This window comes from Miniopterus natalensis, chromosome 6 (assembly GCF_054644295.1).
Source record: "Miniopterus natalensis isolate mMinNat1 chromosome 6, mMinNat1.hap1, whole genome shotgun sequence".
In the NCBI taxonomy this organism is placed as follows: Eukaryota; Metazoa; Chordata; class Mammalia; order Chiroptera; family Miniopteridae; genus Miniopterus; species Miniopterus natalensis.
In genome coordinates this window covers 28,307,993-28,324,623 of record NC_142086.1, presented here as the reverse complement: position 1 = coordinate 28,324,623, position 16,631 = coordinate 28,307,993, and the positions used below count along the sequence as shown (strand labels likewise).

General features: G+C 35.8%; 1 non-coding gene across 1 annotated transcript; it reads left to right on the top strand.

The window, feature by feature from the left end:
- The first annotated feature begins 15,004 nt into the window (after nucleotides 1-15,004).
- On the top strand, nucleotides 15,005-15,111 carry LOC148092869 (U6 spliceosomal RNA). The gene has a single exon (XR_015714730.1). It is a non-coding gene; the product is annotated as a U6 spliceosomal RNA (small nuclear RNA).
- The last annotated feature ends 1,520 nt before the right edge of the window (nucleotides 15,112-16,631 follow it).

Below are 16,631 nucleotides of genomic sequence, written 5' to 3'. Positions count from 1 at the left end.
GATCTAGAGGGCAGTTTATGCTAGGAGGTAGTGTTAAAGCATAAATAAATCTTGTCATGTTAAGGAATAGGATATAAATGCTGAAAAACTATAGATTTATTAGTAAACTTCCTAGCTAAATATGAAAATTTTAAATGTAAGGCTAACTATTAAAGCATAAAAATATACTACTTGAAAATAAAAGTGCAGGGGAAAAGAAAAGTTTTAAAATGTTATCAATCGATTAGATATCAAGAAAAGAGTTAGCAAAGAAGCAGAAAAAGGTAAACAGAGAAACAAAAGTAAAGAATTTGAAACGCAATTGAAAATACCATACACAAGAATTAACTCAAAATGGATAAAAGACTTAAATGTAAGTCGCAAAACCATAAAAATCCTAGGCAGCAAAATATCAGACATCTCACATAGCAAAATTTTCACCAATACATCACCTAGGGCAAGAAAAACAAAGGAAAAAATAAACAAGTGGGACGACATCAAACTAAAAAGCTTCTGCACAGCAAAAGAAACCAGCATCAAAATGAAAAGGGAACCCACTGTATGGGAGAACATATTTGCCAATGATACAATTGATAAAGGGTTGATTTCTAAAATATATAAAGTACCCATATAACTCAACAAAAGGAAGACAAACAATCCAATTAAAAAATGGGCAGAAGACCTGAATAAACACTTCTCCAAAGAGGACATGCAAATGGCCAAGAGACATGGAAAAATGCTCAACGTCACTAATCATCAGAGAGATGCAAATTAAAATGACAATGAGGTACCACCTCATACCTGCCAGAATGACTATCATCAATAAATTAACAAACAAGTGCTGGTGAGGATGTGGAGAAAAAGGAAACCTAGCACACTGTTGGTGGAAATGCAGACTGGTGCAGCCACTATGGAAACAGTGTGGAGTTTCCTCAAAAAATTAAAAATGGAAATATCATTTGACCCAGTGATCCCACTACTAGGAATATATCCTAAGAATCCCGAAACACCAATCAGAAAGAACTTATGCACCCTTATGTTCATAGCAGCACTATTTACAATAGCTAAGATCAGGAAACAGCCCAAGTGCCCATCAGTAGATGAGTGGATAAAAAAAAACTGTGGTGCATTTACACAATGTTATACTACCCAGCTGTAAAAAAAGGATCTCTTACTCTTTAAGATAGCATGGAGGGACCTGGAGGGTATTATGCTAAGTGAAATAAGTCAGTCAGAGAAAGACAAGCATCACATGATCTCACTCATATGTGGAATCTAATGAACAAAATAAATTGATGAACAAAATATCCAGACATGGAAGCATGGAACAGATTGACTATTCTCAGAGGAAAGGGGGCAGGGGGAACAGGGAGAGATTAACCAAAGGACTAATATGCATATATGCATAACCCATGGACACAGACAATAGTGTGGTAGGCCTGGGTGGGGGAGCAGTGGGCGTGGGGTGAAGGAGGGAAAAAAGGGGGACATATGTAATACTTTGAACAATAAAGACAAATTAAAGGGGGGGAAAAAAGAAGAAGAAGAAGAAGACCTAACAATAATGGAATGGTATGGGGGGGAAATAGAAAGAAAAAAAGAAAGAAAATAAGATGGAAAAAAAAATTATTCCAAAATATCAATAATGGTAAATATAAGTAGAATAATTTCATCTAATATAAAAGAGATGATTGGGATCTAAGAAAAAATATACAGCTATATGCTGCTACAACTGACACATAATAAATAAAGCCACACAGAAAATAAAGGAATGAAAAAAGATATTCTAGATATTTATTGAACAAAATAAAGCCATTGTAACAACTTAATGTAAAATTAAAGGCACACAAATTACTGGGAATTAAGGGACATAATATCATATTATAATAAAAGAAACAATCTAACAAGAAGGTATAACAATGATAAAAATTAACCTAAAAAATACAACTTGAAATTTTATTAAGCAAAAATTGTCAGATTTAAAGGTAAATTTTACAAATCTAAAATCACTTTTAAACAAAAGAATTTTAAACAACTCTGTCAAGAATTGACATATGAAGCACATAAAAAACTGGTAAAGTTATAGAATTTTTGAAGACAGAATATACCTGATCTAATTGTTCATGTAACAAACTCTGTACCCCAATAGCGAATATGAAGTCTTTTTAACACTGAATGTTTTCCAAATTGACTATACACTATGTCACAAAAGACTTTTCAACAACTATTCAAGAACTGATGTTATGTAGACTACCTTTTGTAACCAAACTAAAATAAATTAGTAATCAACAGTAAACAAAACAAAACAATCATTTTTAAAACCTCTATGTTTTCATATTAAGAACCACAGTCGAGCCTGGCTTGTGTAGCTCAGTGGTTGAATGTTGACCTATAAACCAGAAGGTCAAAGTTCAATTCCTCGTCAGGGCACATGCAGGGGTTTCCAGCTTCTTCCCCAGTAGGGGACATGCAGGAAGCAGCCGATTAATGACTCTCTCATCATTGATGTTTCTATTTCTCTCTCCCTTTCCCTTCCTCTCTCTGAAATCAATAAAAACATAAAAAACACAACAGAATTGCTGTCCTAAGTAATTTATGGTCTTAAGGGGGAGTTACACTGGAGATGACAAAACATTTTGGCTGTGACAATAAAAGCACTACATATAAAAATTTCAGGATGTTGCTAAAATGGTACATAACTGATAAACTTTAAGCCTTGAAATATATTTACTATAATACGAGAGAGTTTAACAATATTGGGTTAAGTATTCAAATTAAGAAAGTAGAAGAAAAACAGTACTGAAAGCAGAAGAAAAGAAATTATATAACTAAGAGCAGAATATAATTAAATAGAAAACAAAGACACAAGGAAGATTTCTACAACCAAGCATATGTTACTCCAAAAAAATGTACATATGAAAAATAATGACGGATAAGGGGTCTTTGCAACAGGTAGAGCGGGCATTAAAGCTTTCTTTAGAGAATATTATCAACTTCGTAGAAATATATTTTTAAAATTCAGTGAGAGTGCCTTTGAAATCAATACTTATATAAAGTAGGTGTGAAAAGAGGGAGAAGTAGGCCCAACAACAGCATTAGCTAAGCCCATGAGGATAAAATTGATAAAAATATGTTATAGAAAATATTTAACTCAAGAAGATACAAAAAATTTGAAAATACTTATAGCAATAAAGAAAATTAGCTGTTAGTAATTAAGTCTTCCACACACGCTACAGAATGAGAGAAAATATTTTCAAATCACATATCTGATAATGGTTTAAATCAAGATTCTATAAAGAACTCTTCTATCTCAACAATATAAGAGCAAGCAACACCACTTTAAAATGAGTAAAGGACTTGAATAGATATTTCTCCAAAGATCTATAAATGGCCAATAAGCACAGGACAAGGTATTCAGCATCATCTGTCATTAAGGAAACGCAAATCAAAACCACAATGAGATACCACTTCACACCCACTAGGATGGCTTTAATTGAGAAAATGGAAAATAACAAGTATTGGCAAGGATTTGGGGAAGTTGGAACCCTCCTAGACTGCTTGTGGGAATGTATTATGGTGCAGCTGCTGTGGAAAAGAGTTTGGCAGTTCCTCAAAAAGTTAAACATAGAATTACCATATGACCAAATAATTCCACTTCTAGGTGTATCATTCATTTCAAGAGAAATGAAAACTTATGTCCACACAGAAACTTGTACACAAATTTTTATAGCAACATTATTCATAATACCTGAAATGTAGAAACAACCCAAATGTCCATCAATGGACAAATGGCTAAACAAATTGTAGAATACATAAACAATGGAACATTACTCATCCATAAAAAGGAACAAGTGCTGATACATGCTACAAGCTGGATGAACCTCAAAAACATCATACTAAGTGAAAGAAGTCAGACACAAAGGTCACAGACCATGTGATTTCTTTTATATGACATATCCAGAATAGGCAAATCACTCAAGACAGAAGGCATAAAAAGGTCACCAGGGGATGTGGGGAGAGGGGAATGGAGAGTGATTACTTAACAGACATGAGCTGTTTTTATGGAGTGATGAAAGAGTTTTTAAATTAAAAAGCTGGTAGTTGTACATCAGTGTGAGTATAATAAGTACCACTGAATTGAAATTAAATGCCACTGAATAGTACACTTTAAAATGGTTAATTGTATATTACGTGAATTTCACCTAAAAAAAATCTTCCCCACAATAACAAAGAACAAAATAATTTTACAAGAAAGATTTAGAAAAACCCCATGGAACAACTAGTGCCTTCAAAATACTGCTTTGTTAAATAAGGAGGGGAAACTGCTATTTTATTTTATGAGGCTAGGAAAAGCTTAGTAACAAACCCCAAATGGGAGCAGCCTTGTGGAGAGAGGAGCCCCTTCGCAAGAGGGAAGCAGGAAAGGGGCATAAGGTGGGAGGAGGCTGGAGAGAAAGGCTAAGGCTGATTGTGGATGGACTCATGCTCCACAGGGGATTCCTAGAATTATGCCTGCATATGAAAAAGGCTTGGCTAGGAAAGTGAAAAAAAGAGAAAGAAAACAGATTAGTTTGAGTAATTTTATTCTATATTTCTTTCCTAGCTGTTTAAACACTCCTTGTATCATGATTTCATGTGTTAACTGAAGTTTGTAAAAATCTTTTCAGCTATCTTCAACACAAACTGGCGATGCTTGTATTGTGTGTTCCTCAGTACTGCTATATCACTAAATGATATTATAATGTGTAAATTGTTTTTGTTTTTATTTTATTTCTCCATACAGACAATATTTCAAAGGTAGGTGCTATGTATTTTTCTCTTCAGAGTCCCATGATTTTAAACACCTCTGTAAGCAGCATTCAGTAAGTGTTCCTGGAAGAAATATGCAAATTATACTTAGAAAATTTGAATGTAAAAGGAACTCTTTCCTTTTCTATGACTGTTAATGTGTAATACGCACATGAGTTCAAAATATGCCATTGCAATCTGGGCAATTCTGTGGTCTATGCACACAAAACATGTTTTGAAGTTAAATTATCTAGCTGGGTAATGATGCATGTCAACTCACATCCAGCTTGTGCAAATAGTGAGGTAGTACTCAGACAGATTATCAAATTGAATCACAATTCACAGCCCTACCGGGTTCACATAAATGTCCCCTCCAGGACCCAAGTGAAACCACTTGTCTCATCTTTTAATTCTCAGTGAAAATGACCTTAAGGCCTGGACTTCAGAATCCCTGCTTTATACTCTAGGAGGAAGGAGGTTGCTCACAAGATCCTTAACAGTGGCAGGCAAATGGGCAGTGAAATGGGAACAGTAAAATAAAAAATACTGTGGGCTGGTTAAGAAAAGAAATGACTTCTTACCGTCATTCATTTTTCATTCCTTATAGACTCTGGATCTAAAAAATGCTGAAATACAGACAAACAAACAAGCTTTCAAAAATGTGTCATCAACAATGTCCTCTGAAGGCTGAATCTTCAGAGTCTAAATCTCTAACTCTTCTCTGTCTGTGTTTCTCAGAGCCACGCGGGCCTGTTCTGCTTTCAATGGGTTAATTAGCAAGGAAGCATTTTTCCTCTGTGGTCTAGACATAGACATACCCAGATACTGTTTCCCTTGAAAGGCAGCCATCCTGCTGAATGTACTTGATCACCAATTCCCATGTTTTTCTAAGGCCAGATGGCGCTAAACACAATTTCTGAAGATTTTTTCTCCCTCCTACTTTTCACCGATTAACAGCTTGTTTGTTTTCTATTAAGGATGCTGCCAAGCAAACAGAGGGAAAGAGAAGAAAATTCCTTAATTTTTAAGGTGGGGAAACTCAAGAATGATGGATATACTGTAGCCAAGAGAAAACAATCCTTGGACCTAACAAATAAGCATGGGAAAAAAACTTACTCAATATTGCACAATTTCAGTAGTATGAGCACATAAAGGGGATTTTGAGAATAATGTAAGTTTTTTAACCAAAACTCAATGGTAGTTATGTGTTTTAATTACAGATAGGTAGAGAATGAAAGGGGGGAAAAAAGAACCAGAAATCTCAATCTTTGAAAAAATCTTCATCCTGACATTGCTAGTTGTCTCTATGACCTTGGATAACTCACCAAACTTACTTGAGCTTTTGTTTCTACCCATATAAACTAAAAGATTTAGAGGATTTTACATCCAAGATCTTCCCATGTCTAAAATTCTTTGACTTCCTGAGATTCTCAGCCAATAATAATCTACCTGGGAATAGCAATGCTTCTCTTCTGTTGTCTTTTCGCTCTATTTGGAAAAACTATCTGTTTGCTTCTATGGGAGTTATGTAAGTGAGAAGTGAAAACAATTGAGTCTGCTCTGAAACCATGATAAATAACCCCAAAATCCTGAGTGTGCCTTCCCTGTTGGAGGCCAAGAAACTCCAGACTGACATGGGAAGGATTAGCTGGTCCTCCAGCTGCGTGCAGACTGGCACAGGGGTCAGGGGCATGTAGGCCACATGAGGTTATTCTCAAACATCTCCTTTCTGGTAGGACCTGGGCTCCCCCTCTCCCATTACAGTCCCATATTCCTGAGTCCCATAGGCTCCCGTGCAGCCATAATAAGTGGCATTGCCAGGAACAGTGGTGAGTAGCAGGAACCTAACACCAACTGTATCTATCAGGACTCACTCCAACCCTTAATAACTTGGGCAACTTACTTGTCCACCAGCACTGTTTTCTCCCAACTTTGCTAAAATAGCCACGTCTGTGATTGCTGATGTCCAGTAGTAACATTTCCATTCTAGGCCAGGGACTGTGAAAAATATGTTTAAAAAATATAAAAGAGTCAATGTGATTAATGTTCTTAAAACTGGATTTTTTATTTTTTTTTTAGTATCAAAACATCATTAAAATGTCTGGAGGGACTGATCGCTTTTGGTTGCTCTGTGACTAAAGGGACACACTAACCAAGTTTCCAGCTGACAGGAGGCCAAACTCTGCTCAGAAACCAGTGAGCCACGTGGGAGTAACAAAGGCTGAATTGGCGAATGACATGAACAGTGCCTCTCAAAGGCCAAAGTCCTTGCCAGAGAGGTGCACAGGCTCTCCATGGAGTTACCCAGCCTGAGCCTCGTGTTTCTTTCTGAAACATGTGTTCCAACAGTATTAGACACACTCTGGAAGCAACTGTACATTTCTGAATGATGAGTTCTGAGGTGAAGGCTTGTCAGTAGTATGGTAATATGGATAAAAGAAAAATATTTTATTTGGTGGTAGAATTGGTTGGCCCTTAAAAAGACACTACAAAGCTTGGTTTGACTGCAAATCAAGTTAATGATCAAGGTTTTATATTTAATTCAATGTCGTGGGATAAAAGCCAACCCACCCTTGCCCTTTTTTTTGTCTCGATGCATGTTACAGTCCACATAACAAAACAGCAATCTCAGCCTCAGAGACAAATTTTTAATGCACAACTCCTCACACTAGATTGTTTTCTTCAAACATCTGGGGGTATGTTTTCTGGCCCTATCTCCTCATCTCACTCTCCCCCCAAAAATGAGTTTTAGGACCTAAACATACTTTAATTCTATCCCATTAAATTAAAACTATTGGAGAGATACCATTAAAGTGTCTGGAGAGACTGATCACTTGTGATCATTCTGTGCCTAAAGGAACACACTGCCCAAGTCCCCAGACGACACAAGACCAAACTCTGCAATAATTAAAGCAGAATTGGCAAACGATAGCAATATTGCTTCTCACAGGCCAAACCCTCCCCAAAGAGGTGCACGATGCCCTTTTTGGAGTTATAGGGCCTCTTGTTTCTATATGGAATATGTTTCCCAACATTAATAGACACACTCTAGAAGCAACTACACATTTCTGAATAAAGTCCTGAGGTGAAAACTTGTCAGTGGTGTGGTGCTACACACTATTCCATTTTGTGATGATGCCACAACTTGTTAACGCAGTGTGCTCTGGGCAGGCACTCGAGTTTCCAGGTTTTCACCATTACGAGTGTTACTAAGATCATCTGGTACATGGCTTTTGATAAAGTTATGTATGCATTTCTGTTATATACCAGACATGATATGGCCTAGTATATAGTGCCACGCTGTTTTCCAACATGCTTACACAAATTTGTCCTCCCACCATCACATCCTCACCAGCACTCAGTCTTCTCCACCCTCTGCTGCAGCCATTCTAGTAGATGTGTAGCATTGTCCTAGGTGGTTTCTAGCTTCCACTTCCCTGATAACTAATAAGGCTAACAGTGTTTGTAAGCTTATTGACTATTTGAATATTTTCTAATGTAAATAGTCTGCTCAAGTCTTGTTTATTTTCTATTGGTTTATCTGCCTTTTTCTTATTGATTTATGGAGTTCTTCCTGTATTCTGGATAAAAGTACTTTGAGGTTCTTACAAAGGCTCTTAATTTTGATATAAACAGAATTATTATTATTTTTGTTTTATAAAAGTTCTCTTTTGTACCGTGTTTAGAAGTCTAGGCCTTCTTTGCTGCACATGTGTCATGCTTTTTATCATAAGTCAAGTGACTATATGTAAGTCTAATTCTGGACTCTGTTATGTTCCAATGGTCAGTTTGTCTTTCCTATCAACAAAGCTACACTGTCTTAGTTACTATACTTTCATAATATATCTTGATATCTAGTAAAAGTAAGTCCTCCAGGTATGTTCTTCTCCAAGTATTCTTTGGACATCCTTGAACGTTTGCATTTCCAATTTTCATTTAACAAAAAGCATCCTGGTATTTTTTTTTTAAATCCCAACCCAAGGACATGTTTTTTATTGGAGGGTGGGGAGAGAGAGAGAGGGAGATTGATGTGAGAGAGAAACATTGATCCCCGTATGCACCCCGACCAGAGATCAAACCCACAAGCTTTTGGTGTACAGGATGACTCTCTAACCTACTGAGGCACTTGGCCAAGGCCATCCTGGCATTTTCAATTAACATTTTAGACTCATTTAGGCAGAATTAATATCTAATAATATTGAATCTTCCACCCATAAATATGGTGGTGACATAGCATCCCTTTTATGTATGGATGGGTTGACTTTGTTAGTATTTTAATTTTGCATCAATGCTAATAAAAAAAACAGGTTTAGAATTTTCCTTTATTATTATTTCCCAATTTTATAGTCTATGCTATGGTGTCTCTTAAAATGTGTCTCCTCTTTTTCTGTTCTCTGGAAGAATTTTTATAATATTGCTATTATGACTTTCTTAAATGTCTTAAAGAATTCACCAGTGAAACTGTCTTGGCTTAAGAATTTGATATGAGAATGTTTTAATTAAGAATCCAATATTTAAATATATATACCTGACTACTTGCATTATCTATTTCTTTTTATGGTAAATTTAATATCTTGGCTTTTGAGTTATTGATTCATCTCAGCCAAATCATCAAATTTATTGGAGAAAGCGTTGATAATATCATCTCATTTGATGTATTATAATCTCTATGATTTCATTTCTGAAAATTTGTAGTTTCTTATTTTGTCAATCTTGAGAAAATTTTATCAATGTTATCAAAGTACCAAACCTTAACTTTGTTGTTTTTTCTTTTTTATTCCTTTTATCCTTTATTTTTGCTCTTTACTATTTATTTTCTTATATTTTCTTTAGCTTTGATTTGCTTTTTGTTCTCTAGCTTCTTGAGTTGTTAAGTTTAAACTGATTTTCAGTCTTTTCTAATATACAGAGAATATTCTCTGACCACAGTGGAATTAAGCTAGAAATTTGAAGTCATTTTTAACTGACTTACAATGAAAACATATCAAAAACTGTATTGCTACAGTTTTTCTCTAAGCATTTGCATTAGCTGCAATAAAATTTTTAACATGTAATTCAGTTAACATTTATTTTTACATTTATTGTTTTATATAAATAATCAATAGTCATTTTTATTCTCCCACATATTTACTCCTCTGGTGTTCATAAGTTCCTCCTATATTTCTATGTCCCATGTAAAATAATTTTTCTACCTGAAGGAAGTCCATTTAGTTTTACAAAAATGAGTCCACTGGTGACAAAATGGCTCATTTTTTTTCTTTGACTAATATTATATCTTCATTCTTGAAGGATAATGTTTGTGTATAAAATTATAAGTTGGCAGTTATTTTATTTTGATATTTTAAAGATGACATTTCATTGTATTCTAGCTTCCATCATTTCTGTTGAGAAGTTAAATGTTGGTCTTAGTGTCTTTTTTTAAGGCACTGATTTTAAGTTTTTTCTTCTGGTATTTGGTCTTCAGAAGATTTTATGATATAATTAGGTATGTTTTTCTTTGCTTATCTTCAACTTAGGGTTCCCAGAGATCTTGAATCTCTAGGTTGACATATTTTACCAGTTTTAGAAAATTTAAATAGTGTTTTCCCCCATTTTCTCTCTTTTTTATTCTGTGACTCCTCATTTAAGACCTTTGGATCATCCTATGTATCTCCATTCACTTTCTGTCCAATTATTTCCATATGCTTAATTTTGTATATTTGTCTTGTCATTTGATTCACTTATCCTATATATTACTCTCTCCAATCTACCCTTAAATCTACCCACTGAGATCTTAATTTTACATATTATATTTTCCTGTTCTAGATGATTGTCATATGTCTCTTTTCTCCAGAATTCTCTAGATAAATTCTCCATACTTTTATCAATTCTTTCCATCTTCTTCCCTAATTAATATATTAACCATAGTTGTTTCAAAGACCTTGGTTGGTAACTGTGATATCTGGATCATCTTTTGGCCTCCTACTACTTTCTATTTTTTTCTTCTTGATTGTCAATCATATTTTTGATGTCTTTTTGCATGTATAGTAATATTTGACTGTGTCAGACATTGCATATAAAAGAAATGAGGATCTGAATGATGTTATCTTTCACCAGAGAGGGTTCCCCCTTTCCTCTATTATGCAGTTCAGGTAAGAAGCTGATCATTCTATCCAATCAGTAGTTGACCTGGGTGAGGGATGGCACAGTAAGTCTCAGTCTGCATACGTTTTAGCCCTCTTCCTTGGGAATGGTTATATAAAGCTTTTTGACTGAAAGCCAAATTGGCCTCTTTCTCCTCAATCCTGAAAGACTTTAGGATTTCTAGCTCTGCTGTTCATAAATTTCCAGCCTAGTCTCCAGCCTCCCATTCCAGGCATCATCGTAATATAGCAAATGTCTTGATTGAGAGACTAATGGAGTAGTTAGGCAGGCTCACTCCCCCTGGTATGCCTTAGATTTCACTTTGCCTTTTTGAAGCTTTTGAACTTCCTTCCCTACTTCCCTCCAGTGCTGCTGCAGGTCTCTAGAACTGAGCCAATGTCACAGTCACATGTGGTAAATTAGCCTTGCACTTGAAGAAGCACCTAAAAAAGGTTCCAGTGTGTCTTTCCAGCCTCCTACAACTGTTAAAAACCACATTGCTGGTTTATCTTTCTCCCTAGAAGCAGCTCAAGCCTAAATAAAACCCAGTCTGCAGGCCATGTCCTGACTCTTTAAATGTCTCAAAAGGAAAAATTCTCAGGATCTAGCAAATATCCCCAAGAGAAAAAATCAGCTCAACTTACTTGTCCCTTCATCCTAGGTTCTTTACCTTCTTTCCCGTGTGTGTGTGTGTGTGTGTGTGTGTGTGTGTGTGTGTGTGTGTGTTTTTAACATGAACAGAGTAAGGTTAAAGTAAACAAAGGCTGACAGAGATAAGGGGAGATTAGCTTAAATCTTTTCTCACCATCCTACAGAATTATTGTCTGGCTCTTACCTATACTAAACTAAAACTTTACTCTTAAGTGTTCCCTCTCTACTCACTAAATTTAATGACCATTTTTCAAGTTTTGCTTTTCATTTACCCTTCTGCAGTACCTAATACAATGTCTCAGAAACATCAGAATCTTAGTTAAAAGGCATTACAACCCAGCCGGTGTGGTTCAGTGGTTGAGTGTCAACTTATGAATTAGGAGGCCATGGTTCAATTCCCGGTCAGGGCACATGCCCGGGTCTAGGGCTCGATCCTCGGGGGGGGGGGGGGGCATGCAGGAGGCAGCCGATCAATAGGGAGAGAGAGAGAGAGAAACGTCAATGATGAGTCATTGATCGGCTGCCTCCTACATGCCCCCCATTGGGGATCGAGCCCTAGACCCGGGCATGTGCCCCGACCGGGAATCGAACCATGATCCCTGGATCCTAGGTCGATGCTCAACTGCTGAGCCACGCCAGCCAGGCAGGTCTTATCCATTTTTTAATGAAAAAATGCATGTTACAGTTTTAGTGGTAAAGTTAATTAATCTTGATTAAGATTGGGTTGCATGCCCAAACAAAATACCCCACTAACTATAACTTATATTAAATTTAGGTATACTATAAGCATGTTCTAGTCTATCCTGCATAAATATTACAGTACAGAGAAGAGAGCATAAGTTACTGAGTTTTCTTTTAAAGCATCCAGAAACAATGACCAAAATGTTTCCAACTTGTTAATGTACTCTGAATCATGGTCATTCGTTTATGATTGCTTTTTTCCAAAGGTATTTATTATCATAACATGTAACAAATTGAACTCACAATGAAAAGTTAAGACCATAGAACCTTTGGCTCTTTGACTATCAAAATTTAGCTTGTTCAGCACTTAGGGTTGTTGGCAATGCCGAGATGGCATAGGAAAGTGAAAGAAATTGCATGCCAATTCCATTCATTTTGAAAGCTTTCAGCACTGGGTTACACAATGGAAAAAATCTCAAGGACATTCCCTGTGTCTGTGTGTTTGTAACAATTACACGAAAGTCAAGCACAACTCCAAGAAATGAATCACACTCAAATGCTTTGGAGTTAAAATACTGGGTGTGTGGACTAGGTTCCCTAATAGGGACCGGTACTTTTATGAAATGATTTCAAAGTCAGGACAGGAGATTTGCTACATTATGAAGGTAATCTTGATCACATAGATGAGCCAAGGTAGGGGTTAATTTTAGATACTAATACATAGATTAATATAGTAATTCACAAATTCATAAGCTTGAGAATAAGCAGTATTTTTTGTACTTGTAATATAATAACGTGGACATTCTATAAATAAAAATGTTAGCCTTTTTTGGTCTAAAAAGATCATCATGGTCAGGATCCTTGCCTATCTTTGCAATCTTACCTCTCTACAAAACCCCTGCATTTCAGAGACTTTGAATTAATTGACATTCAAGATGCATAATGTTGTTTCTTCTACCTAAAATTTCTTTCCCGCCTTTCTTCTTAGACAGTGAACCCAATTCAAATGTCACTTTCTCTGTGAATCCTTCCCTGACCTCCCTAAACATAGTTAATTTCTTTTTCTTGCTCTTATAGCATTTTATCCCTACATGTATTATAGCCTTACCTCATTACTATCTCTTGCTTTTGTATCTTTCTCTGGCAGGGAAAATATTCTAAACACATTGATATCACTAATACCAGTATTCTACATGAAACATAGCAGCTATAATTAATAAATATAACAGAAACAAAGAGAGAGAAAGAAGACAAGGCTATAAGTTTTAAATACGACCAAAAAAATTCCAGAACCTAAATTTCCAATTAGTATCCCCACAAAATGTACAAATAACCCTAAATATTCAAACTGTAATGATATAATAACAAAGGGAGTTTGCACATAATGTATAGGTTTATAATGTAATAATATCAATGTAAAGATCTAGCAACTTACATTTTGGTCTGACTATATTTTACTTTTCCTTCCCCCAGTGGCACTTCACTTTCTATTCCGTTCATTTCCTATTCAGAATTTAGTTTTGTCCTGTTACTTTACTTATTACTCACTTGGTTTATCTGTTCAGTGCTGGCAACTGATATGAGCTTTAGGTATTATGGTGTAAAATAATTCTGTATTATCCTTATAACTGTTATGTTTTATAGATTTAAAATTAGAGTTTCAGACATATAAAAATGATATTGGTTGGTGACATGCCAAGTGCCAGTTCTATTTTCCTGAGACAGAATTAGGGGTTCATTAAAATCTGGACACAGCTCAGACATGCCGAAGGCTCAGAACAGTGCATTCTTCCATTCTATGATAGTTACATAGTGCTCATACCCTTTTTTGATTATTTACCTTCCAGGTGGAGAAACTAAGGCGCCTAGAGGGTAAATAAAGGATACATAATTACTTACCCAGCAGAGCCAGGTAGAGTTTAAAACTAGTCTTCTGGCTTCAAATTCTGTCTTTTTTCTTTTCTTTTTTTTAACTATACCAGAGTTGTCTTCCTGTATTTGTTTACTCCCTGGCCCCTTCATATCATGTCCCAAAAGAGAGATACTCTGAATGCTGGCTAATCATTTGCTCCTTTAAACGTTGATGCTACAGCTAAGCTCATTTTCAGGCCCACGAAGGGGCAAACTTTCCAGCAATATAGATCAAAGTTGAGATGTCTCTATGAGACAAAAGGGCTTGATGGAAGAACTCCTCATTAAATACACTTCAGCATTTACTGGGTTTAGGTGGATTAGCATGAGTAAAAAGTCCAGTGTGGAGATAATTAATGTTGTTCACCAAATATTTTTAATTCTCCTTCTGAGAAATAATTAGGGATACACTTCCTTGCCCTTGAAGTTAGGTGTGGCCATTTAAATACTTTGGCCAATGAAATGTGAACAGATGTGACATGTGTCACTTCCAAGAGAAAGCTACAAAATCAGTGTATAAGCTGCCTTATTCCTTTTGCCACCCCTCCTTTTTTCTTATCTTGACAATCTGGCCAGATGGACATATAGTCTCTCCTATCCTGTTTCCTGGCATGAGACAATGAACAGATCTCCCCAGCCCTACCCCATAGAAACCAACCTACAATGGACAGGTAATTCAAACAAATGTTTTAAACCTCCAAAATTTTGGAGCTGTTTGTTACCAAGCATAACTTAGTCTTTCTTAACTGATATGCTGACTTTAAATATTATTCCAATTCAGTGGTACCACCCAATTGAATAAGTCAATGGAGTCCTTTTGAATCTATGAAATTTTGGTGTGCACTGATCTTAATTAAGACTTTTCCTTAATGTGCTACCTTTGGCAGCATATATACTGAAATTAGAACAATACAGAGAAGATAAGCATGGCCTCTACACAAACACAACAGGCAAATTTGTGTAATGTTCCATATATTTGACAGCATAGATGGACCTAGAGGGTATTGTGCTATGTGCAGTAAGTCAGGCAGAGAAAGACAAATACCATATAATTTCACTTACATCTGGAATCTAAAGAGCAAAGTAAATGAACAAAAAATAAAAACAGATTCATAGATATAGATCAGAATGATAATTGCCAGAGTGGGGGGTGAGGGGCATTGGGTGAGGGTGAGTGAAAAAGTTAAAGGGATTAAGAAGCACAAATTGGTAGTTACAAAATAGTCACAGAGATAGAAAGTACAGAATTTTATGGATAGCCATCTGTGTAAGGATATTTAAGATGAGGGATAGGAATGCTGTATTAATGAGAAAACTCTGATTTTCCTCTCCTCCCCTAGTCTCAACTGCCTCCAAAGGTCACAGTTTCAAGACCAGTTCTTCCTGTTGAGTCAAGCTAGACAATTCTTCCTGTAGACTTCAGACAGGTACTAACCTTGGCAAACTCTTTATGATAGGCAGAAGTTGAGACATACTCAATTATGCACCTTGATTTTTATCCAGCCTAAAGAGTAGAGTACTTTGTTTCACAGATTTCAGAGTCCCTTTGGGCTTTATTAGTCTCAACTGGAAACCCCAGGCAGAAAGATACCTGCAGTGAATAATGTGAGAATTCATTAATGGACTAAGGAACTTTCAGTTCTGTACATGACTACCACTCATCCAGCTACCTGAGGCCAAATCTTGTCCACACATGTGCTGGCAAGTCTTCTTATCAAAGCCATGAAGGCTGTCTGAGCACAGCAAAAGGTAGAACTTAGCCCAAATCTGTGTTTTAACTTAATATCTGTATTACAATTTTCATCTGAAATTTACCTTAATGAGTCAGGATTGAATTTCAAAAGATGAAATTTGAGTAAACGAGGACTGGCCACAGAGATGTGCATTTATGTCCCCGAATTCAACATACATAAGATTCATCCAAACCCTACCACAGTGATTGTGCTTATTACCAATCCATACTGGGTCATCACACCTAATAGAAAGTGTAATTAATTATATTCAAGTTCAGAATGATCATTATCTTTTGATTTCCAGTGAGATTTCCCACCCCCATCTCAGGTCAGAAATGTGGAGCTAGAATTTGTACCATAATTAAATGCAATTTAGTTAGTGGAAGGGGAAAAACACTTTTAAAATGTATTAAATGGAATAAGTTCAAATGAAACAGAACTGACAAAATTTTGTTCAACTCTTGGATTAATATGAATACAAAATTTAAGATAACGTCAGCAAGTTCTATCTACGTTTTTAACTAATTTAATGAGCAGCAATACTTCTTAACAGCTGATGGCTTAGATATATTGGCTTACTCCAACACCACCTAATCAATAACCCTATTGTACAGCTAAAGACAAAAAGAAAATTTATAAAAGGCTAGAACTTTCCTGGGAAGGTATGCTTTGGTAATATACCTTAAAAGCTCCATTTTTAGGTTTGAACATATTTTTAATCCTAACATCTTTTAATCAGTTTATAAATTTTAATATTTAAATTTT